The 17,304-nt window shown below is 40.7% G+C and overlaps 1 protein-coding gene across 2 annotated transcripts in view; it reads left to right on the forward strand.

The window, feature by feature from the left end:
* The window catches only part of SPOCK3 (SPARC (osteonectin), cwcv and kazal like domains proteoglycan 3), a 191,400-nt gene that overhangs the window by 151,770 nt on the left and 22,326 nt on the right, over positions 1–17,304 (forward strand). The gene's annotated exons all lie outside the window — the stretch shown is intronic.

Raw genomic sequence — 17,304 nt, forward strand, 5'->3', positions numbered from 1 at the left:
TTCAAAACCAATATCAGTAGACATTTGATTATTTCTTAAAATAATTAAATACTGGTTTGGTTTGGTTTTTACTTTTAAAGCCTCAGCTACTGACGCATTCTTTTCAGACTTTCTGACCAAGTGCTGATGTCACTGGCAGTTTAAATAGTTTCATGAATTTTGCAAATAATACAGAACAGTGATGCCATTATTAGGGGTAATAGTTTATTCGAAGTCTCAGATGCAGTGGTGAGGAAGTTCACAGTTGATGACATCTGACAGTTCTTTTCAGCTGTAGGCAATGGTGCTGATAATCAGCACATCCAGTTATTTCAAATACCTCCCATGCTTTATGATTAACAAGCAAAACTATAACTAAATAGGTTACTGCCTGGCATCTCTAATTGTCCATACTCTTTTTGTCTTGAAAGGTCCTTAATCACACTATGGAGAAGGAATGTACATTCATATTGTATAGATTTTTGTCTACGGTACAATACATTATATTTTATGGGTTTGGTTTTTTTCAAAAAATAATGTTCTATTTCTTTAAGCAAAGAGGTTATTTTCTTTTGTTTTCTTTCAGTGGACTGTAACTTATGAAATGCCATTTTTTGTTGCAAAAAATGTCAACAAAATTGTTTAAATGACCACCAAGATGTGCATTAATCAGTGTTAGCATTCTTTTCTTCTTCGAAGGACCAAGTAGCTGGTCTGGACAGCACCAAAGTGGGGATGTAATTCTGGCTGTACAGAAATGAGCAAGAATTTTAGGCTGATCCCTTATGGTGCTTGATTTGGATCTGGTGGTGTTTAATGTCACAGAGCACCCCGGTTTAATCTGTGTATTAAAGATTCCCTGTAAAGGTTCCCTCTTATATGAGGAATGCAAACATATAAAGATGATTTGATGACTTTCTTTGGAGCTGGGTCCCTCGGGGAATGACCATGTCTTACCTGTCGTTTGAACCAGATGGGTAGATGGATGTACAGATTACACTGATACCTGTCAGAGCTGAGAGAAACAGTCAGACAGTTGGGTGTCTTAGTGAAGACTTGGACACATTTTAGGGACTTAAGAACAGCTATTTGATGTTAAACTAGCATCATATTTTATATTCATTTTATTTGTGCCCTTTTGGTTTTGGTTTTATATGTAAAAGCATGACCTGAAATTTTATTTTAAAATTTGTGGGGTTTTGTTTTTTGTTTTTTTGGTTTTTTTTTATTACACATGCCTTGTGTTGAGGCCACCAAGAGAGAAATTACATTAGTATTACTAACTATATAGATTCATATCTGGCGTTAGAAATCCCTTGTCCACAAGTGATTTGAGATCAGGCAAGTGCTTGTTCTGTTTTTATGGGCTTCACTATGCATCCACTTTTTCCGTTCTTGGAGACTGAGTACTGAACTAGATGAGCCTTTGGTCTGATGTACCGCTGTCACTCTTACATTCTCCCACAGCCCATTTCTTGTCAGGGGCCAATATTTGATAAGTTTGTTCCAGTATTTATAGGTCATATCTGTTTTACAAAATTACTGGAGACACTGCCTCAATTCTGTAAACTCAAGACATCTCTGTGCTATGGATCAAGCAGGAGGAGACATACCATGCAAATATCAGTCTTTCCACAGCATCTGTGAAGAGCTGCTCTTGGAGACAAGACGTAAGGCTTGATAGAGCTTGGTCTGACCATAAGCAGCCACATTTACACATCACTTTACAGCCACTGAATTGTCATTCTTAATTGTTGGGTTGTTAGTGTTTTGCTGCATTTGCTGTAGTCAAAATTTCTTTTCCTTTTCCTGGCTAATAAGCTGCTTCTCCCTGCAGAGGAGGTTAAGTGAGCGCATTCACTTGCGATTTTACAACCCTTTCTTTAGTTTATCTTCCTTTTGCAGATTTTCCAATTGATGCCTGATTTTCTTCTCTGAGAAGCTCAAAACTTAATACATACTGCAGTTCTTGTTCAGCTACCACTGTGTTCCAGAGGAGCACCGTGCATGAATGTCATAGATGTATAGATACCAGAAGAATGCACTGAGCCATTTGGAGACCAAGCATTCTTCTTAACAAAAGAAATGCTGCCAATTCTGGAGAAAGTTTATAGATTTCTGAAATCTTAAGTGGCAGTGTTATAACTGGATTTTCTCAACACTATTTGGTGTTATTGCAAGTGACAAAAGCTACAAAGTCTCTGATGGCCTTGCACATTAACTCCACTGAGTGCTTTGATTTTGTTAAACTTATATGGGGTCTTCTGTTGCCAATTCATTCAGCTTAGTTTCTATTTTTGGTGTTTCAGCTGACAATAAGAGTTTAGGAGAGTTATTCAATGCACCTTGTCAAATGGCAAATGTCTTCTATTTCCTCTGTTGTAGTCTTTGTTCAATTTAAATGGAAAGGCTATATAGATGAAGAACTTTCTATTTTGTTGCTCACTGACAGGATATGTTAGAGCAGAAGAAGCATAGTTTAAGCTTTACAAAGATCATGTGGTATTGCTAAGTTCAACTGGATATCTGTATTATGTCTACATGCATGGATCCTGATCTGTAGTGGGAATAAAGCAACCCTGGGGTTAGAATCCAGTCAGCTCAGACAAAGCCTGTATAATCTCAGTACATCAGTCAGTAGAATAGGTTGAAAAAAATGAACATTTTAATGAAAAAAAATGAAAGCTTTCTTCATGGAAATTTTTCCTTTTTTTTTTTTTTCATTAATTCTATCTTGACAATTTTATTTTGAAAGAAAAGTGCCAACCTCTGGAAGTCTTATTTTCTAGAAATAAGAAAGTAGAAAGTTTAAAGCTTTACTAAGGGTAAACTTACACATATGTATTTAATAATTGCTTAATGTTGAAGCAGTTTATTAATATACTCAGTTAATCTTCAGCATTACAGTTAAATATCTTCCCTTAAAAAAAGGTGTTAAATCTGTCCCTTAAACTAAGAGAGCACCCAAAATGTATTTGTTTTTGTTGTCCTGCCTTGTGGAATAGTTCAGTGCCTGTTAACTTGTTCTGGAGCCATTTCTTCTTATAGTGAATATGATGTGGTCTCCATTTCTGGACTGCAAACTTGGGGTGAAAGAATACCGGAAAGCACATAAGGGTATATTTGCACTGTCAAATAATATAGCTCATTGGTTTGCTCCTTGGGCTTGTCCTTGGTTATCCACACTATTAGTTCACTGCCAGACTCTCTACTGAGGTAAAGTAGCTTGTTACCCTTTCAGGACTACCTCTAGGAGTAGTTTTCTCTGTGGACTTCTTCCTACAGACTATATGAACGAAAAAACAGCGGATTTACAGTCCTTTAATTTGCAAAGTCTCCCAATGGTATCCTATCAGACAGCCACATGCCACACCAGTGCTTCTCCTATCCTTCTTACTTATTTATAAAGCAGCACTTTGAACAAGTTTCCCCTTCCTCTCCAAAAAATAATAGTTGTAATTCAGTAGGTTCACTGCTGGTAGTGCAGGATTTCTGGATTTAAAAGATGTATGGGAAATTTGAAATTACCAAGGCTAAATACATTGTTATTTCTATGAATATTCATATGCATCTCATAAAAATTCTCTGATCTACATCAGAGATTCATGAACAATCTCTTTGGTGTTCAGTGCATAGACTAGCAAAACATAATTGTACTTTGCTAACATATTTCATATATGCACATGTAAACATTGCAGATATTTGTACCCTAATCATGTCTTTTTAAAATCATTACTTTCTTCATTTCTCCTTCAACTTTTGATTAGTGAATTTGTATGGAGACACAGCTGCAGACTACATTTACTTAACTAGAGTTCTGATTGCCTTGAGGTGGTGATACAGTGTAGTAGAGTTTGCAACTCAGTGCATGTGATTCCTGTGGCAGTGGGAGTGGATCTTGCTGTTACATTACTGATTTAATGGATTGACTGCCATATTTTTTTCAGTAGTAGAGGAAGAGCTTGTCTACTTCTGACAGCCTCGCTTTAGGAAAGACACAAATAATTAGCCAAGTTGGAGTCATTCTACCCTCTCACTGAGAGGTCTACAGGCAACTATGCTCTTTAATGCACAATTTTAAGTGATTATGAGCAATGTTAGTAATAAAACATTCAAGAAGGACACAGAATAAAATGGTTAAGGTAAGTACAAAGTGGATTAAAGTATCAGATCACAATCTAAATATGAAAAGAACAAAACTGCTTTAGTGCCAGCCTTAGATCTGTCAGAAATTAGTGGGATTGAACGTGATGTAAAATTCCTTTATGCCAGACACTTGCAGAACAGAGTTTAATTAATTTCTATTAGTCTGCGACTGTTCAACCTAGTGTTCAATTCTGCTCTTCTTCCCCGAAAAGGTGCAAACCAGTAGACAGTCCTACCAGGGCACAATGGTAATTTTCTCTCGCAATAGCAAAGGTCCCTCCATCCCTCCCAGGTTCTGTGCGAAGAGTTACATGATGTGGGAGACCTTTAAATCTTATCACCACAGAACACTTCTGATTTCAGAAAGTGTTTAATTTGAAATATTGAAATAATATGCATGTATTTGTAAGTTTTCTTTATAAAGAGCATTGTTCAGTGATCATTTTATCCTTGTCTACTGGTTTTCAAGGGGTTTTATGTGCAATGCAAAAAAGTCTTATTCAGGATCCTGTCAGTGTTGTCCTTGAGAGGAACAAAATGTCCTGACTCTGTACCAGAGCTGAGTAGTGCTTTCAGGTGTCCTTGAAACTGAATTTGGAAAGCTACCTCACCTTTGGGGTATGCTTGACTGAAAAGTTTTCACCACTAAGAAAATTGTTACTTCCCATACTTTCTGTTAAGTGCAATACTGTATTCAATTGAATATATAAAATATTGGGGAACAAAAAGATCTTGAAATATAGAAAGTCTCAGGGAAGTGACTCCTTGCTATCTAACTTTTTTTTTAATCTAGCTTAGTGAGTATGCAATTTATAGATTAATAATATAGTTTTCACCCTCAGAAATTAATAGTTTGGAATAACAGAGCATGATGAGAAATTATAAGCAACACTAAGGGTTAGCAGCAGCTAGCAAAGGAAGCTGTATGTACTGACTGTCCTCGAGAAAATAAATTAACAGATTCCACAATACGCTGTGATACTTCTGACAGGTTAAAAAATTACCGTTGTCTTAATTAATTGCAATGTTTTAGTAAGTTTACATATTTTAAGTTGAAAATAGAATCTTAGCACATAAATTCTATATGTTGTGGTTACTACTATTTTTTCTGCACTCAGAAATGGCCATTATATATAAATGTGAAGTCTTTAAAACTGTGAGGACATAAAAAACTCAGATTTATTCTATGAAAATGTAATGTAATTGAAATAATTTTAAATTTTATGAAACATTAATCATGAGCAGAATGTCTATATGGAACATTAATTTGAGGCAGTAATAATAAGCAGCTGCAGTTCCTCGATATGGTATCTGCAGCATTTATATTAATTAACTCGTAACATGGACTAACTGAAGTAGAAAATCCATTATGTTTAGTTAAATAGTGAGGAAATCAGAATGCTTTTATTTGTTAATTTCAAGGTATCGTCCTGAAATCATTCACCCTAGAGGTAGCAGATGGCTAATAAACTTCTTGAGTTTATAAAAATAGAAATATACAGATGAAGTTTTTCAATTTACAGGCTTAAAAAAAAAAAAAGTTCCAGTTGTACATATGGGACTGTAAAAAGATGACTTATATGACTGTCCCATCTTTTAGTTACAATTTTGAAGGGCTTTTTGTCCTTCTGCCAAATTTATTGGTTTTTCGTGACCACATTTCTTTTGGCTGTATATTATTCTTCCCATTTGTGACAGAGATGATACAGAGCTAGAAGTACTGCTGCATATTGCAGGCATTTCATGACCATTTGCATACAATTTCAGTTCTGGCATTCTTAGACATGTAGAGTTAGCCAAATGGGGACTAGCCCTTACTCTGGAGTCAGGAATTCTCGATTCGAGCAATCAGTTCCTCAGGGCTAAATTCGTAAACTTATGCAGAGTGGCAGCCTTTCAGAGTATTGACACTGAGTAGGTACACTTTATATAACATTCCAGTTTATTTTAGTAGATGCTGTCTTTAAAGACAGCACTGAATTCTAATGGTAGTATTAGGGTTACCTATTTTCACACAGGACTTTCTGGGAAAAAAAGTATATTTAAATGCACATACTGGATGGGCTGTCAATCAGTGCATCTCAGATACATAAGATTTACTGCACAACCTTACAGTCATACATGAACGATAGGTGATGCATAGAAAGGGCATTGGAGTACATAAGCATCAGCTCTTGATAATTCCTCTCACAACCTGAGTCCAAATTGCTGCTGTAACTGGGTTTCTGGAAGTCTAGCAGTCCTGGACAGATGGGCGCAATCCTCAACATACAGAATGAGAAAAGATTCTTGTACTTTTTAGGGAAAACAGTATAGAGTTACGAGATGGTAGTATGTTGTTCCTTTTGAAGAGGGGTAGTCTTTTGTGTAGTGGGGAACCTTCATGGGAATGGCACAGTGATCACAGGACATGAATGACTAGACACTGCCCTGAGCAACCTGATGTAATTAGACCTGCTTTTAGCAGAGGGTAAGACCGAATGCCTTCTGGAGTTCCTTTCCAACAAAAATTATTCCGTTATTCTGTGTTCATATGCACTGATTCCAACACATAGAAAATGCCGAGATGATCGGAAGTCTTGCTTTAGCACATACTGATCGTTAAGTTACCCATCTCACATGGAGTTATTCCTAGTTTGCTGTAGGATGTGGTGGCTGTATACCCTGTTCTTCAAATTGACTATACGCTCTCTGTAAATTTACTTCTTGTTTATTTTATTATACACATGAATTTATGAATATAGTTCTGCCCAATTGCATGAGACTGTGTGCTGGGCATGATCTTCTGCAGTTATGGTTGTAGGGGATGTGTATCTTGAAACACAATAGAGTCATGTGGCCAGCACATCCACATGATGTGGTAGTCTTGAAAGTGTGCCTTCTGGCAGGGCAAGGTACTTCTTATGTCTCTCTGAAACAAAGCCTTGATCTTCTACAATTTAATCACACTGCCCATATCATCAATAAATCCTAGTTTTCAGGATAATTGGCCATTGGTGCATTCAGGAATGGAACTGTCATGTTATGTTATATAAAGACTTTAGGAATATTCTGGCTGTGGCACACAAAATAAGACAGATCAATGGATGAGTTCTACACTTAAGTTACTGTTACACAGTGTGCTAATAATTTCTTTAGGTTTATATCGCTTCCCTCACAACTGCCAGGTCTTCTGCTCTTAGAATTGAATACTGACCTGAGGTCTGCTGCTGAAAAAGTAGGTGAAAATACCTCTTCCCGAAGTAGACAGACACAGGTTCTATCTACAGCCTTGTGGTCCCATAAATTATTGTGAATGATGCTACTACGTAGTACAGGGTGTGTGTATTGCCTTTTTTTTCTGAAATTGCTTCTCGACCCTTCACTTAACAAAAGCTCTTCCGTGATGCTTCAGTGTTTCAGTTTGCGTATCGTGTCAATATGGTGATGATTTACACTTGTTGTACTACAGATAATTTTTTTATATATATATATGTCTCTGTGTGTTTGTATAGAAAGTATACACTCTTAAAATAACCTATTTTCTGTTATGTCAGAGAGCTAAGACTGTTTTAAATATGTTCCGGAATTCAATGTGTTATGCTAGTCCCAAAATACGTTGTGCATGTCTTTATAGCTTTCAGCAGAACTCTTTTTACTTCTTCATCAATTAACTTGAATTGAAGGGCACTGAAAGAACACGTACTGATTAGCATTTTCAAATATTCTATTTCCAATCAGTAAATTATATTCAAATGCCAACACAAATTGTAACATTTACTGTATGTGAAAACAAATTGAACAGTTGATTCCACCTAACATTTAGATAATATTTGTTATAAAGATATTTCTGGATTGGGTACCTGTAAGTTTTCAGATCCCTTCACTTTTTTGCATAGCTGTATGTGTTAGCTTTAAGAGACAGTTTTTATTACTTGAAATGACAGGAGACTCCAGTAACCTTTGAGCTAGTGACTTCATTTTACCCCACACTAATTCTCTTAATGGCTACTATAATTGATTGTAATAGCAGGAGTGCCTTGCATTGGCGTTAGACAAAAACAGAAGTACTTCTTGGCAGGTTCCTCAGTGGATTCATGTGATTTAATATGCATTTTTTTGATTACTGTCTAACCTTCTACAACCTTTACTGTCGGACTTTCACCATTAAAGATTCATCTCCCAGTCTGTCAGGTGAAATAATAGTCTGAGTAGATCTGAATTACCTCATCTTGACCTATTTTAAATCAGTACAGACCAGCATGTACAATAATTTCAGCAGCATGTGTCTTTAGAAGTTGATCACAGAGACAAAAAAGTCCCTGAATTCATCAGCCCATTAATTAATATAATTTTTCACCATGTAGTGTAACCCTGAGCAAGCACATTTCAATAGCAAATAGTATTCTAGTGAACAGAGTGTTAGGCTCTTCCTCTCTGTTGCAGAATACAAAGTTTCCTCACATAAATCCATGTGAATTAATACAGAGTGCTGAGGCAGGTACAGATAAGAAACAAAGCCAAATGTGGATGTTTACAGTAAATATAGCTGATTTTTTATTTTTTTTTTAATTGCACCTTAAAGATTTTACTTAAGGATAACTCAGGGTTGCATTGTACAGTCCAGCTCCTCTGAAAATATTGTGTTTGTAATTGTGATAATGTCTGAATGTTGTTCGTTGCTGCTCATGACTTTCTGAAAGCTACTTCTTAGACTGAAGTCTCTTACATCTGTTCTGTGTTCATCTAAATGTTGTGGAAAGTTGAACAAAAGTTATGGAGAAGTTTCTGTGTGAGTGGGAATTAAATTATTTTACTATTTTAAAGGTTATTTTCTACTTCTTTCATTCTTACATATCAAAACAGGAACAAAAATCTAAAGTATGATAAGTGCTTTTAGAAAAAGCTTTTATGTAGTTAAAGTTGTTTGACATTCAAAATCATAACTTTAATTTGGAAGATGTTATAGTATTTTATACTTTTTTTTAAATTACCTGTGTGATAAGAATCTTCAGTTTGTATATGCATGGCTGACTCATGGAACATTAAATGGGATTCTTTCTCTAGTGTAAGGCCCTTAGTTTGCTCAGAATGTACAAATATTCCCTTAGTCATTTTGGCTACATTATAGAAATATGACTTTCTTATGAAACAAAAAGGAAAGGAAAGTCCAATAGTAATATAATATTATAACAAGAAATAATATGGAATCTGTGTACAGATTTGATATAGAAATGCTCAAAAAGCTGATAATAAATTAAAGCTAATATTTAAGCACCACCATTTTTTATTCCTTGAATGACCTACAAATTCTATTTTCCTGCAATTTTAATCATATATGTTAATGGGCACTTACATATGTGGCAAAAATCAATGCACTTTTTAGCATTATTTGTATATATGCAGCATTCTTTTTTTGCTGCACTGAATGTGTGAGCAATTAGTCTCTACTCATATTTTGTATGGGTAGAAGTATCTCTTGTTACTGAAAAATTGCCAGTCTGTAGTGACTTATACTCAATGAAGTCGTTGCTGCCTATTTTCTAAGTATGTATTTTTTCATAAATGAATTTATTAACTAAAAAAAATACTAAAAAATGGAGGTAGGATTCTCTAACTTTTGATCAACTCTGCTTGATGTTTCTTAAAGAAAACAGTAACATGTTTACCCATGTATTCTTTTGATGTTGAATCGACTGTTAAGTAATCTGAACTTTATATATTTTATTTTATTGTCTTTTCTTTCTTTTGTACTTTGAAAGTTGGATCCTTCCTACTTTTTAATGTTTAAGCAGAGAATATTTTAATTTTCAAATAATTTTCAAATTATTTCAGACCTGCTGTCTGGTTCACCAAAATTCAAAGATGTTTTATAGAGTAAATAATCCTTTCCCAGGTTGATGCACATTGTAATACCATTGGGCTGTGATCAGGCTTCTACTGTGCAAGCCCAGTTCAAGGTACTGGTGAAAGAAGAGATTGGGGTGGCAGGCTGCAGTGGGAACAGAATCCCAGCCCCAGTCACCCATCTTACAGTTTCTCTGGAGATGTCTCTGCTACTCCCATGGAAAGGATAAGGAAGTGAACCAGAAGTAGTGCCAGTGACAGCCAGAAGTAGTGTCAGTGACAGCTACTTTCCTGAAACACTAATCGGTGTGTACCTGAGACAGGGATGGGAGCGAGAACAGAAAGCAGCTATAATGCATCCTGTCCCCCACCTGCTTCTTACAGCGGCAGCATGTTGTCCAGCCACTGGCTTCTTGCTTTTCCAGGGCAGGAAGCACAGGAAATCAGCATGATAAGCAGAAAGCACAGATTTTAGGGAGGGAGAGAAAAGGAAATGAGAGTTTATCATGTCATTCATTTCACCTTGCTTAACATTAAAGCTGACAGGCCCATCACCACCTCCCAAAAGTCCTTGTGCTACTTCCTTTAGATTTACTTTACCCCAATTTTTGTCTTTCATCATGAAAAATATATTCTTCCTGAAAAGATATTTTTTAAAAAATTTGTATTATATTTTTTGCAAGATCTGGTATGAAAGGTGTTTAATGCCCAAAATGTGCCACATGTACTTTCCATTTTGAAAGGGATGCAGTTCACAGGAGCACAGAAAATGTCATTTTAGGTCGTATTTTGTGTGACAGTAGCTAGTACCAGATGCTGAAACATTTTATTCTTATACCTAATAGCCAAAGAGACACTATCTTTTTTTCTTAATGCTTGTTTTTACACCTCAATGAGCTTAGGAGATTATTAGCTTCAGTGTGACTGTTTGTCTGCTTCTACAGAAAGGAGGAATTAATACATTCTCTCCATCATGCAGCTACCATGTGCATCTTTCTGTTAATGTTATTCAAGCTAAGCTTTTACTTGTAGATGGCACTTCCTCATACTCTTCCTTTTATATGTATGTATACACACAAATATGTTACTATATGGATATATGTATGTGTTATGCCTGTAAATGAGCTTATATGCTGGCTTTGAGTAAGTCATCTCAGCATCAGAGATTAATCAGAGTAGCACAGCGTATAGACAAGTTAGAAGTAGATGAAAATAGCCCAGTCAGTACACCACATTTATGTAGCTATGTTATTTCTGGGACCTGTGGTGGTATTACACTGTATTGTACAGGCTAGATAAATAGAGGTGGTTGTGTGTCAGGTCACATACCCCTAGTGATTGTGCTGTGCTCCATACCCTTTGATTTAACTCTAAAAGTCTTTCTCTTAAACCAAGGGAGGGTAGTTAGAGAAGGAAACAATATTATTCTATTTCACCTGTAACAAGAGGGTAAGTTAAAGAGAAGCAGGGTGTCCCAGGCTAATATCCGATTCTTTATCACAGTATCACAGTATGTTTGGGATTGGAAGGGACCTCAAAAGATCATCTAGTCCAATCCCCCTGCTGGAGCAGGAACGCCTAGGTGAGGTCGCACAGGAATGTGTCCAGGCAGGCTTTGAATGTCTCCAGGGAAGGAGACTCCACAACCTCCCTGGGCAGCCTGTTCCAGTGCTCTGTTACCCTCACTGAGAAGTTCTTTCTCAAATTTAAGTGGAACCTCTTGTGTTCCAGCTTGATCCCATTGCCCCTTGTCCTATCATTGTTTGCCACTGAGAAGAGCCTGACTCCATCCTCGTGGCACTCACCCTTTATATATTTATAAACATTAATAAGGTCACCCCTCAGTCTCCTCTTCTCCAAACTAAAGAGCCCCAGCTCCCTCAGCCTTTCTTCATAAGGGAGATGCTCCACTCCCTTAATCATCTTTGTTGCCCTACGCTGGACCCTCTCCAGCAGTTCCCTGTCCTTCTTGAACTGAGGGGCCCAGAACTGGACACAATATTCCAGATGGGGTCTCACCAGGGCGGAGTAGAGGGGAAGGAGGGCCTCTCTCGATCTACTGACCACCCCCCCTGTAATACACCCAAGGATGCCATTGGCCTTCCTGGCCACAAGGGCACAGTGCTGGCTCATGGTCATCCTGTTGTCCACCAGGACCCCCAGGTCCCTTTCCCCTACACTGCTCTCTAATAGGTCATTCCCCAACCTATACTGGAACCTGGGGTTGTTCCTGCCCAGATGCAGGACTCTACACTTTCCCTTGTTAAATTCCATCAGGTTATCCCCCGCCCAACTCTCCAGCCTGTCCAGGTCCCGCTGGATGGCAGCACAGCCTTCTGGCGTGTCAGCCACTCCTCCCAGCTTAGTGTCATCAGCAAACTTGCTGATAGTACACTCAATTCCCTCGTCTAAATCGTTAATGAATATACTGAATAATATTGGCCCCAGTACTGACCCCTGAGGCACTCCACTAGATACTGGCCTCCAACTGGACTCCGCACCATTGACCACCACTCTCTGGCTTCTCTCCCTTTAAGCCAGTTTGCAACCCACCTCACTACTCTATTGTCCAGACCACACCTCCTCAATTTAGCTGTGAGGATGCTGTGAGGGACTGTGTCAAAGGCTTTACTGAAGTCAAGGTAGACCACATCCACTGCTCTGCCATCACCCATCCACCTTGTTACATTCTCATAAAAGGCTATGAGGTTGGTCAAGCATGACTTACCCTTGGTAAAGCCATGCTGACTGCCCCTAATGACCCTCTTATCCCTGATGTGCCTTGAGATGGCACCAAGGATAAGCTGTTCCATTACTTTCCCAGGGACAGAGGTGAGGCTGACCAGTCTATAATTACCCGGGTCCTCCTTCTCGCCCTTTTTGAAGACTGGAGTGACATTTGCTTTCCTCCAATCCTCGGGCACCTCTCCCGTTTCCCAAGACTTGGCAAAAATGATGGAGAGCGGTCCAGCAATGACTTCAGCCAGCTCCCTCAGCACCCGCGGATGCATCCCATCTGGACCCATGGATTTATGGACGTCCAGACTATTTAATTGTTCCCTAACCCAGCCCTCATCGACTAAAGCAAACTCCTCCATTAACCTGGCTTCATCCGGGGTCTCAGGGGTACAGGGTTCCCCAGGACAGCCTCCAGCAGAGTAGACAGAGACAAAGAAGGCATTCAGCAATTCTGCCTTCTCTGTGTCTTCTGCCATCAGGGCACCCACCTCATTCATCAGTGGGCCTACATTGCCTCTGGTATTAGTTTTATCTGCTATGTATTTGAAAAAGTTCTTCTTGCTGTCCTTGACCCCTCTCGCCAGCTGTAATTCTAAGGAGGCTTTGGCTATCCTAGCTGCCTTCCTGCACCCTCTAACAGCAGCCTTATATTCCTCCCAAGTGGCCAGTCCCTGCTTCCATGACCTGTAAACTCGCGTCTTCTGCTTGAGCATACCCAACAGATCCCTATTCAACCACACAGGCCTTCTGGCTCCCTTCCTCGACTTCCTACGTGCGGGGATGCTCTGATCCTGAGCATGGAAGAAGCAATCTCTGAATGCAATCCCGCTCTCTTGGGCCCCTTTTCCTTCAAGCAGTCTTGCCCATGGGATTTCCCCCAGCAATTGCTTGAAAAGGCCGAAATTAGCCCTGCCAAAGTCCAGGGTTGCAATTCTACTTGCTATTCTGTTCCTGCCACACGAGATGCTGAACTCCACCATCTCGTGGTCACTGCAACCCAGGCAGCCCTCGACCTTTACTGCTTCGACCAGACCCTCTTTGTTAGTGAGGATGAGATCCAGCAGTGCACCTCTCCTGGTTGGCTCCTCCACCATCTGCATGAGGAAGTTATCATCAATGCACTGGAGGAACCTCCTGGACTGTGGGTGGCTGGCTGAATGGTCCTTCCAGCAAACATCAGGGAAGTTAAAATCACCCACAACAACCAGGGCCTGTGACTGTGAGGCCACTCTCAGCTGCGCATAGAAGGCCTCATCAACTTCCTCAGTCTGATCTGGTGGCCTGTAATAGACACCTACAACAGTATCACCCCTGCCAGCCTGTCCCTTGATCCTGACCCATACACTCGCAACTCGTTCCTCATCCGCTCCTGGGCAGAATTTAGTACATTGCAGTTGCTCTCTCACATAGAGAGCAACTCCACCACCACGCCTGGCTGGCCTGTGTTTCCTGAAAAGGGCGTAGCCATCCATGACCACATTCCAGTCATGTGAGCTGTCCCACCACGTTTCTGTAATTGCCACCAGATCATACTCTCCCGACCGAACATAGGATTCTAACTCCTCCTGCTTATTCCCCATGCTGCGCGCATTGGTGTACAGGCATTTCAGGGAGCGAGCAGAGCACACCAATTTCTCCCTAGGGGCACAGGAGGCCACCCGATCCTCATCTGTTTGAGAATGCTGCCCCACTGGGACAAGCCCAGCTACAACCCCATCCCCCTTCGAGCCTAGTTTAAAGCTCTCCAAATGAGCCCAGCTAATTCCTGCCCCAGCATCCTTTTGCCCCTGCGAGATAAGCCTTTCCTGCATAACACTGTCCGGACTGGAGTCTTATAAAACCAGCCATTATCAAAAAAACCAAAGCCCTGCCTGTAGCACCAGTCTTGGAGCCAACCATTTAGAGATTGAACTTTCCCATTCCACCCCACATCGTCACTTGAAGAGGGAAGGAGTGAAGAGAAGATCACTTGAGCCCCTGAATCTTTCACCATCCTTCCCAAGACCTTGAAGTCATTCTTCATTCCCCTCAGACTACGGGAAGCAGCTTCCTCCCCATCTGTCTGGAAGACCAGCAGCAGGTAGTAGTCTGTCGGGTGCACCAGTCTGGGGAGCTCTCTAGCAATATCCTTGATCCGGGCTCCAGGTAGACTACAGACTTCCCTAAGATGAGGGTCAACCCTGCATATTGGGCCCTGTGTTCCTTTCAGAACGGAATTTCCTATTACAATCACCCTTCTATCTTTCTTATCAGAGGTAGTCTTCAGTTGTGTAGTCAACCGCCTCTTCCTATGTGATCTTGTAGGCAGGCTTGGCACCACCTCCTCACCTACCTCTTCTTCAAGATCCAGGGCCTCAAACCTATTACGGAGGGGCACCTGGGGAGGCAAATCAGGCAGGGAGGGGGGCTGCCTGTGATGCCGGACTGGAATATGCTTCCAACCCTCATCTTCTTTTAGGTCATTTACCTCTGCCCGACAGCGACAAGGGTGGGGCTGTCTCAGGACCTCCGCCTCTGTCCGGGAGGGCAGGAGGTCCATCTCCTTTTCGGGGGTACCTCCCTGGGGCCTTTCCGACCGGCACAGGAGGGTGTTACTCTACCAGTCGATCTCCCTTTCGCACTCCCTGATGGACCTCAGCGTCTCAACCTCCTCCTTAAGCTTCACAACCATGTCGAGCAGATCTTGCACCTGCTCACACCTCACACAAGTAGAGTGCTGGCCTCCCTCCTCCGGCAGCAGCAGGCTCTGGCACTCCTTGCAGCCGGAGACCTGAACAGCCACTGTTCGGGACAGAACCTCAGTCTGCGTTGCCACAGTCTTTTTGAGACATGCTCTCCTTCTGGAGGCGACCATGGTCATCAGCAGTCTGGGACGCTGGCAATAAGTCGGTGGGAATGACAAACAACAAGTGCTCTCTGCACCCCGCTGCGCTAACTGCCACACCCGCTGCGCTAGCTGCCACACCCGCTGCGCTAGCTAGTTGCTCCTCTCTGCACCTGGTGGTCAGCGACTAGTCGCTGCCCTCCCAAAGGTTTTTTCAAGGCAAGGGGAGGAGGTGTGGTCGCCGTCACCGTGGGAACGCCCCCCGCCACGTCAGCCGCTCTCTCGCAATGGCTACCGGGGCTTCGGGGGGATCAGGACCGCCGGGAGTCGCGCTGTCCCTGTACGTTTCCCTCTGGGCTTTCTAATCTCAGCTAAACCTCGTGGTCGACTGAACCTCGCCGGCTCTGGCTCTCGCTGCGCTGGCTCTGATCAGCTGACTCAGCTCCGATCAGCTGGCCTTTTAGCTACTCCAAGGATTGGTAAAGGAAGGTGTCATTGTAGCAAATATAGAAATCCTACAAGTTTGGATTATGATCTGTTGTCTTGGCTCAGGAGACCATTTTCATCTAGTTGTTGCAATATGACATGTTTGTGCATATGTGCCCATATATCGTAAAGAACAATACAAGTTTTATAACAATGTCAGTTCATAGTATATGCAAAAGTATGTCTAGATTGCACCTAAGTCTTTCATGGAGAGAATCAAATTCTTAAGAGAGACTTCAGAAAAGAATGAATAAACAGGTACTTAGATGCCTGCTATTGTACATGCATTGACAACTGTTGACGTAATGACATGTTTCAATCTTGCTCTAAAATACAAATAGGTGTTTCAGAGTGTTGTTCAATTATATAAAGTATGCTGAAGGCTGTGTCACCAAATACTATGGATTGCTATGTAATAAAGGAAGAGTAAGCTGAACTGGAGATTTATTTTTGAGAGCATCACTGTGAAGCTCTACTAACTTAGGTGTGAGCTCTTCAGACTGTCAGTTACTGGTAGATCTGGAAAACAATCCTGATTTGGAAGTGATAACTGTTGACAACGGCAGTAGAAGGTATTTTGTTATCTGGGGAAGCATGCATCCAGTGTCTTTCCTGCTTTTGTCTTCTTCCAGACCCCATTATTTTTCCTCCCAGCTTCTCTCAAACACATAAAATAGGAAAACAGAACTCTGGAAGGGATATCTGCTTGCTCCAAGCACACCTTTTCTTTGTCTTCTCCAGCAGCCTAATAAAGGATGAAGGTGAATAGGCTCCTCACTGCACACCTCTGTTATCTACTTCAGTACTAACTACTGTACAACACTTCAGCCAGTCTGTTACTAATCTGCTGCTCTTGGTGCTACAGGTGCTCTCTTTGGGCTTGCATGCTTTTTCTGCCTTTGCTGTTGCTGGTCAGAGGACCCATCCTTTCCATCACCAAGTGGCTGTATGGTTGCCTCTTTGCAGTTAGGTCATCATGAATGTTGGCTTATAAAACTACATTAAATCAAAAAAGCTTTCAGGAGTCTCTTGAAGCACTTTCTCTGTCAACCCTATTTCCTCTTTTCATGCTTCAGCATAGGAAAGAAAGTTAGGTGTTCCTGCATTATCTGCCCAAATCACATCTCTGACCTGTTCTGCTAGGGCTTTCATTGCTATTACCTTAACAAACGTAGAAATGAAACTCCAGAAGACTGTCATACACGTCTCTGCCATATAGCTTCATCTACAGTAATATGGGAAAATATCTGTGCTAGAACTGTTTACAGTCATTTGCAGTAGTTTGCAAAGCATGTTTTTAATTT

Source organism: Patagioenas fasciata, chromosome 4, assembly GCF_037038585.1.
Source record: "Patagioenas fasciata isolate bPatFas1 chromosome 4, bPatFas1.hap1, whole genome shotgun sequence".
Lineage (NCBI taxonomy): Eukaryota > Metazoa > Chordata > Aves > Columbiformes > Columbidae > Patagioenas > Patagioenas fasciata.